Raw genomic sequence first — 9409 nt, forward strand, 5'->3', positions numbered from 1 at the left:
TAGGTTTGTTTCTGTAGATCCATCTGACTTGGAGTTGCAACTTCTATGTCAATACCGTCAATGACAATCCAGCAGTTTCTGCTGGACCCATGAAACGATGCAGGCAAGCACGTTTGATTCTTCTCCTGATTTGGAACAGTCTTCATGATGCTAATGGAAAAAGGATTGTGGATGACATGAATGAAAGTGATGGTAACATTGCTGAGAGTGCTTGCACTACAATGGAATAGTTGAGTAAGGTGCAAGTTGGTGTATCTGTGGCGCAACTTCCTAAGCTCCATAAGCACTTGACCTAAAATGACAGCATCTCGACACTCCACTTTGCAAAGTAGACGACGCAGTCCTTGTGATGTTCCAAGTAATCAACAACCATGTTGAAAATGTCTTTGTCTGGAAGTCCTGTTTCCATCCTAAGTACTTTATCAGACAGCTGCGATGCTGAATTCCTGTTGCAGGTATTCAGCTGATTCTCCTGTAGAACCTTCAACTGACTTAATGTTTCCTCAAGATGCACCTCAGTGAGAACATTCTGCAACTGTGCAGACAGCAGCCTCCTACATTCTTCAGCCTGCCGAGGGGCCTGGAACTTCATCTTCTGTCATGGTGGATGTGTCTGGATCTTTCTCTTCTGTCATGATGGATGTGCCTGGATCTTCCTCTTCTGTCATGATGGATGTGTCTGGATCTTCCTCTTCTGTCATGGTGGATGTGTCTGGATCTTCCTCTTCTGTCATGATGGATATGTCTGGATCTTCCTCTTCTGTCATGATGGATGTGTCTGGATCTTCTTCTTCTGTCATGGTGGATGTGTCTGGATCTTCCTCTTCTGTCATGGTGGATGTGTCTGGATCTTCCTCTTCTGTCATGATGGATATGTCTGGATCTTCCTCTTCTGTCATGATGGATGTGTCTGGATCTTCTTCTTCTGTCATGGTGGATGTGTCTGGATCTTCCTCTTCTGTCATGGTGGATGTGTCTGGATCTTCCTCTTCTGTCATGATGGATGTGTCTGGATCTTCTTCTTCTGTCATGGTGGATGTGTCGGGATCTTCCGCTTTTGCCATGGTGGATGAGCTACCAATTATCTTTCCCACCGGAAAATGGCAGCTGCAGACCCAAGTGTTGTCACTGGGTTTCCGGCACACCCATCTGAAAAAAACCAAACATTTTACTAGCTAGCTGGGTTCATTACTAAAATGGTAACATCTATATTTAAATACCATAACCCACAAACTTCACTATAGTAACGGTAAAATAGATTGGGCTTTGGTCGATCTGCACATAAAAAATCTTACCATTTGGATGGGAAATTTCTGCTGGGCTGGAGGAATTATCTGGAATGCTCAACTAGACCAGGACGGGTACCATTGCCCAAAGAGGCAAATTATTGCGATGGGCTATACGGCTGTACTTATGATTCTAATTCTCAAGAGGAAAGTTAAAACCCTCAGCCGTGAGGAGGACCAACAGTCGTAGAGGGATCGTCTGAAAGGGACTGACATGCAGAGATGGAACACAAGGATTTTGGGCACTGGCCAGCAGATCACAATTTCTACTAGCCTGGGTAACATTCAGGTCCTAAATCTGTGGCATGTGATGTTTGTGAAAGCAAAGTTGCACTGCTGTGTCAGGCTAGTTTGGCAGATTGTCTACTAGCCCAGTCTGAAAAGTATTAGCCTTGGGCTAGCTTAATTTTCATCCCTTCTGACATTTCTAACTGACTTCACAGGTCATTTGATTAGTCATGTACAACCAATGCACTCGTGAAACAAAACCGTTTCTGTGTTTTGTATGGGGAAACATTGAGCCCACAAGTACTTTGTGAGATAGCTAGCCAGCTAGTTAGTGTTAGCTCACCATTCGTGTAGTCACACTTTTCCATGTGGTGACATGCTAGCTAATGTTAGCCCACCAGGGCAGGGATATCAACACCAAGGGCTTCCCATGGGAAGGATAAACAGTAATTAAATGGATAGTTCACCCAAATGTCCTTACCCTGTAAGCTGTCTATGGACAAGGTATGCCAGCAGTCCATGCTTTGTTTTTGTTTACCTGGCCAATGTTTTCAAATGCTCACGTTTTAGCATTTGTGACACAAATCCAATTCAATGGCACTTATTTTAGATTTTTTTTATGGGGTTTTGTGTGCTGTGTTTCTACACCGCATGTTCCCTGTTGCAACTTGTAATAAACCAGATGTTTTTCATTGACTTATCTGCAACTGCTCTTCTCTTTTCTTTATCTTCTCTTTTGTTTAAATACAGCATTTTAATAGCAGAGTATCTGAATGTAATTTGGAGAATATAGCTGGTTTAATGTAGCCCTTAAGGTCTGTGTGGAATCCTGCATCTGGCCCACCTGTGGACCAGGGACCTAGGTGGGAACTCAGCCGTACCTTTGTGCCCTATTTAGGCCAGACCTGGGCTGCGCCTTTTTATTTGACAATCATTTTTCATTATATGGCCCAGAACTGATGACTCGTCCCTTTTGGTTCGTGACATGTTTGTGAAACTACAGTATATCGACATTTACAGACTGATTTTTATTTAAAAGTTGCATTCTATATTTGCACAACATATATTTTGTTTGTGTGTGACTCACTATTTAAAACATTTCAAACATAGAAATCGTGGTGGGACCAAGTCATATTTTTACAAGTCACAAGTAAGACTCAAGTCCCAAGTCAAGTCTCAAGTCAAGACAGGCAAGTCCGAGTCATGTTTCAAGTCAAGACCGTCAAGTATCAAGTCAAGTCTCAAGTCCTAAACTTTGAGTTTCGAGTCCTAAACAAGTCATAATGTGCTCTTCACCAAATGTAATACCATTTCATATTTTTAACAAGAGTAATAGTTAGTATATTACATTTACGCAAATCATGAATGCTGATGAAAATATCTCTATATTTATTACTTTCCAAATAAACATTATATTTCCATGGAAATGCATGGGTAGCCATGAGAAAGACACTCCCCCCCCCCCAATAGTGATCGACTAACGAGGATCGCTATGGGGCGCAATCAGGCGACGTAGGCTTGTACACAATCGCCCAACCTTAACACACACACTCTCTGTGGTTACAGTAGCTAACGTATGTCAATGGTTTTAGGAACAACAGTAACATCAGGCAGGATTTAGGCTACCAACTGCCTAGCCAGTTGTAGCTCAATCTTGGGTGCAATGATCACGTTCCCGCACTGACTGACTGCGTGGAGGCCCATTGATTTAACGTTACATTAGCTTACATGATACACTAGTCAAGTAATAAAATATATAGCTGTCGGCTATATTAGCCACGACTTATCATTCTTTGTGCAGCTTCAAATGTCAAACAAAGTTGGAAATTGTTGCGCCTCCGTCTGTAATTTTCTTCCCGTATGTTTTGAAAGTTGCAATCCGTTTTTTGTTGATACAGCATCGTCTTTATATCCGAAAATAATACTTTTGGGTATCATCTTTCCAAGGGCTCCATCTGAATTCACCCGCCGACGTTCCTCTGCACTGCCACGCACAACTTTATCTCAGCTGGCACAATTTAATTGGCTGCTGTCCGATTCAAACTGTAATCCGTTAAATGAAGAGTTGATGCACTGCACATTTTTTTAATAGCATCAGTTTTAATATTTGGGCTTGGGGAGGGTATCAAGTCAGGTCGAGATATAAGGCTCAAGTCCAAGTCAAGTCACGAGTCATTGGTGTTAAAGTCAAAGTTGAGTTGCAAGTCATCATATTTGTGACTCGAGTCTGACTCGAGTCCAAGTCATGTGACTCGAGTCCACACCTCTGGAAATCGATCTCCATACATTACGCCCCTGGGCTGGAGTGAACTACTGTATCTTTATCCAGACATATCTGGCGAGCCGATACTAAAATGCAAAAAAAAAAATTACTTTCATTTTTTAAAGTATTTTTGGTGTCACCAACCAAGTGTTTCAGGTCCCACTTGCATTTGACGACTCAACAACAGGCCTATTTCTGTGCAGTTCATGAGTAAAGCTGCAATAATAAGTTACGCTATTTTGGCCTAATGACGAGCTACTTTTTTTAATGCATTTAATAATTCCAACAGGATGTTCTGAAGTTTGTTAGGCTGGCGGAACAGCGTGAACTCGAGTCACAAGTTACTAGCCAGCTTAGTTAGCATTCTCAATCCGAGTCTTTTCGGTGTGGAGCATCTTTTGGCAGCATTTATGTCTCACGACCCCTCCTGTCTCAGCCTCCAGTATTTATGCTACAATAGTTTGTGTCGGAGGGCTAGGGTCAGTCTGTTATATCTGGAGTATTTCTGCTGTCTTATCCGGTGTCCTGTGTGAATTTAAGTATGCTCCCTCTTATTCTCTCACTTTCTTTCTCTCACTTTCTTTCTCTCACTTTCTTTCTCTCATTCTCGCTCTCTTTCTCTCTCTCTTTCTCTCTCTCTTTCTCTCAGAGGACCTAAGCCCTAGGACCATGCCTCCAGTTTAAACTTTTCAACCCTGACCTGTTCACCGGACGTGCTACCTTGTCCCAGACCTGCTGTTTAAGACTCTCTCTCTACCGCACCAGCTGTCTCGAACTCAGAATGATTGGCTATGAAAAGCCAACTGACATTAACCCCTGAGGTGCTGACCTGTTGCACCCTCTGCAACCACTGTGATTATTATTATCGGACCCTGCTGGTCATCTATGAACGTTTGAACATCTTGGCCATGTACTGTTATAATCTCCACCCGGCACAGCCAGAAGAGGACTGGCCACCCCTCGTAGCCTGGTTCCTCTCTAGGTTTCTTCCTAGGTTCCGGCCTTTCTAGGGAGTTTTTCCTAGCCACCGTGCTTCTACATTTGCATTGCTTGCTTGCTGTTTGGGGTTTTAGGCTGGGTTTCTAAACAGCACTTTGTGACATTGGCTGATGTAAAAAGGGCTTTATAAATACATTTGATTGATTGATTACTTGATTAAAAGTGCCGCATCGTTTGGCTTTCAAATGGCACTTCATTCAAAATGGTTGAAAATCGACCTAGAACCAAAGACAGTATAGTATGAAGATAGGCAAAAATTGCTTCTCCAATAGAAATCCTTGATCACAGTGTGGTGCCAGGAAAATAACCTCTCACTCAACATCAACAAAACTAAGGAGATGATCGTGAACTTCAGGAAATAGCAGAGGAAGCACCCCCCCTATCCACATCAATGGGACCGAAATGGTCCACCCACACAGAGAGTGTGGTGAAGAAGGCACAACAGTGCCTCTTCAACCTCAGGAGGCTAAAGAAATTTGGCTTAACACCTAAAACCCTCCCAAACTTTTACAGATGCACAATTGAGAGCATCCTGTCGGGCTGTATCATCCCCTGGTACGGCAATTGCACCGCCCACAACCGCAAAGCTCTCCAGAGGGTGGTGCGGTCTGCCCAATGCATTACTGGGGGCAAACTTCCCGCCCTCCTGGACAACTACAGCACCCGATGCCATGGGAAGGCCAAAAAGATCATCAAGGACATCAACCACCCGAGTCACTGCCTGTTCACCCCGCTATCATCCAGAAGGCGAGGTCAGTACAGGTGCATCAAAGCTGGGACCAAGAGACAGAAGCTGTTTTTCAGTCTCAAGGCCATCAGACTGTTAAATAGCCATCACTAGCACATCAGATGTGGCTGCCTATAGACATAGATTAGGAATCACTGGCCACTTTTAGAAATGGATCACTAGCCACTTTAATGTTTCCGTATCTATCATTACTCATCTCATATGTATAAACTGTACTCCATATTCTACGGTATCTTAGTCACCTTAATTGTTTGTAAATATTGCATCACCCATCTCATATGGATATACTGTACTCTATACTATGCCACTGTATCTTAGTCCAATGCCGCTCTGACATATGTATATATATATATATATATATATATATATATATATATATATATATATATATATATATATATATATTCTTAGTCCATTCCTTACTTAGATTTATATGTATTTTGGGTATATGTTGTCAAACTGTTAGACATTACTTGATAGATATTATGGCACTGTCGGAGCTAGAAGCACAAGCATTTCGCTACACCCGCAATAACATCCGCGTACGTGACCAATGCGATTCGGTTTGATTTGATTTGGGCTGATAGGCAAACTGAAACGGATGGAAGAGCTTCTGGGTGGCGCTGAGAACATGACTTTTCACAATATTCTCAAGGCATTTCAATACTAAGGATCTCAAGGCAACAGGGCGGTAGTCATTCAGCACAGAGGGATTAGATGCTTTAGGAATGGGTATAATTATTGAGTTTTTCCACAATACTGGCACGTGTTGCTGATCGTTGACTCTCGCTTTGAGTCAACTACTCACCACATTTTAGCCACTGCAGTGCTAGCTAGCTGTAGTTTATGCTTTCAGTACTAGATTCATTCTCTGATCCTTTGATTGGGTGGACAACATGTCAGCTCATGCTTCAAGAGCTCTGATAGGTTGAAGGACATCCTCCGGCAGTTGTCATAATTACTGTGTAAGTTTATAGAAGGGGGTGAGAAACCAGAGCCTCCTAGGTTTTGTGTTGGAGTCAATGTACCCAGAGGGGGACGGAAACTAGCTGTCCTCCGGCTACACCATGGCGCTACCCTACAGAGTGCTGCTGAGGCTGCTATAGACCTTTAATTGCAAAACAATGTGTGATATTTAGTGTAGTTTTATCTAAAAAGGATAACTTTTTTTAATCTTTCACAATTTTTATGAAATTCACTGAGGAGCCTCCACTGGTACACGTATTTACCCACAGGTACGCACACGGTTTCAGCCTACCTTTCATAGACTCACCTATCACATGCTCGTCTGTGTGTGCTTCGTCCTGCGGGTGCGGCGGCCGTGTTGTTGTGTAGGAGGACTCAGGCTCACTACACCTTCAACGACCTTTCGTCTGACTCCCAGGACAGAGTCAAACCGGTACTGGAACAGATACCGGTCTATTGGTCTCTAAAACCATGCTGTTGGTTTTTGTTAAACAATGCCTGGCCTGACATTTGAATTTAGATTTTTGGTGTTAAATTGTTTATTTTTCATTAGATAAAGACAACAGTTCTAGCCATAACAATCCAGTCTTCAAATTGGACCCACCATTCAGGAAGCACTGTTCAATGGTGATTATATGTACAGTATAGTGCAGTGCAGATGCAATGTTAAACATTATACGCTAGAGGGCACTCTTTGAATTTCGTTTGCAACGTAAAGGAAAGTCAGTTCATGTGATACACAATCAATGAAAATATGACGAGGCACTGAATGCCTTTATAGAGGTTATTCCTTTATTGATGATGATTGTGCTCAGACTACTATAAAATCAAGCGCAGCAGTTTCATACAGGAAACCCGAATGTTGCATTAGCTGATAGCATCGCATCAAATAGATTCATCACACTACCCTTAATATGCTGGTCTATTTAGCCGACCAGGTTGAGCACACATTCTCTGATGGCTGGTGTTCTCGGTGACATTCTAATGCTGTAACATGCGTTGCTCGCAATGCATATCCGTTTTCTGCTTTCCCACCACCCACCCCAGCCTCCACCTGTTTGGGCTCTGCTTTTGTTTCGGTCAGGGGGATTGGTATAGCATGCATTGTTCACTGCCTGTTATTATTATTATATCTTACATGATATATGCTCTGGCAGTGAGCTACCCCGAAGGAGCAGAGCCAAAACGCCAAGACTAATGTATAGCCTTCCCTGTAGCTCAGTGGCCTTCCCTGTAGCTCAGTCGGTAGATCATGGTGTTTGCAACGCCAGGGTTGTGGGTTCGATTCCCACGGGGGGCCAGCACAGAAAAAAATGTATGAAATTGTATGAAATGTATGCGTTCACTACTGTAAGTCGCTCTGGATAAGAGCGTCTGCTAAATGACTAAAATGTAAATGTAATAGTCATCTCCTAATGAATTGCTAAAGGAATCCGTGGCGTTTTGAGGATCAGATCCCTTGAGTGTAGCCTCCTCCAGCTAACTGAAACTGCTGTGGACTCACAGCGGCCCATCCCTTACTGCCACCTTGCCAGGCTGCTATGGCCCCTTGGCACGCTGTCTCACCAGCCCTCAGGCATATGAGGTGAGTGTTCACAAGCAAACACACTCCCACACACACACACTGGTAATGTAATGGTAGTGGTTCTTGATTCGTTCACTCTCCAGAATGAAGGGCTCCTGCACAATGATGTATCTGACGAACTGAATGACGGCAATGCAACCATGTATTGTGACATCACAATGAGCACCGATGCCTCAAGCACCCAGCACCACCAACCACAAATGCCTGTCTGCCTCCACAAGGGGTGTGACCTCCTTGATCCAGGTGGTGGTGTTTGGGGAGCATGAACTGGTCGTAAAGGGAACATGTCTGGTCCCTGCCCATGGACAACCCCCCCTGAGCCTACTGTGATTTGTACATATTAATGAATAATTTACAGGAAATCATTTGGATTATTATACCTTGAAATCCAGCTCAATGTCATACCAATACACTGTGGAATATCATGTGTATGAGTAGACTTATTCATAAGCAGATTTATGTTAGGAGATTCCTGTCTACTCAAGTCTTGCTCTGTGCACTTCGATGTCCTTATCCATAAGCAGATGCCTTTATACTGAATTTATTGACCTGAAGAAGGGTTTGGTATGATACTGTACAGAGCTGCTGTCTATGGAGTACACCCTGGCGTAATGTGTGTATGGGCTCCGAGACAGGAAACTGGAACTGTTACTCCGAGCTTCTGCTATGCAGGATTTGTTTTTGTTTTCAAAGAATTATACCTGCCAACCCCTTTCTTTTTTAGTCAGGTAGGCAGAAACTACATCTAAATCAAATCAAATCTTATTAGTCACATGCGCCGAATACAACTATAGACATATTCTAACATTTGTTCTATATTACGTTTTTGTATTAGCTTTTGTCATCTTTATTTAACATAAGCCACTTGCGCTAACAAATTCTACCCTACCACAGACAGTAGATAGTGTAACCACATGTTATGAGTACTGTACCGGTGTATTGTAGTCAGTATATGAATGGAATGCTTCACATAGTCTACCCTGGAACAAATCTAGTCTGTAAGTAGGGTTGTAGGTGGGGTTGTAGATATTTAGTATATAAAAGGCCAGTTGTTGAAGTAGCAGCAAATTCAACCTGAAAAGGTGAGGCTGTCTTTACTTGTTCCAACCGTATTTGGGTGCATGATATTGATGTATATTTTGTTTTTGCCTTGAAATGCGAATTCAAAAAATAAAGTTTAAATTGGTGGATGTGGGGAGAAACAAAACCTTAGATCTGTGTTATTCATTTGTACTTGACAAAGTTACTAGCAGCACAATAAAAACAAATATTGTAGTTTAAATTATTTCATACTTATGTGAATCTAATGGTGAATAAAAATAAATGTTGCTATT

The sequence above is a fragment of the Salmo salar genome, chromosome 04 (genome assembly GCF_965601325.2).
Source record: "Salmo salar chromosome 04, fSalSal1, whole genome shotgun sequence".
Taxonomy (NCBI): domain Eukaryota; kingdom Metazoa; phylum Chordata; class Actinopteri; order Salmoniformes; family Salmonidae; genus Salmo; species Salmo salar.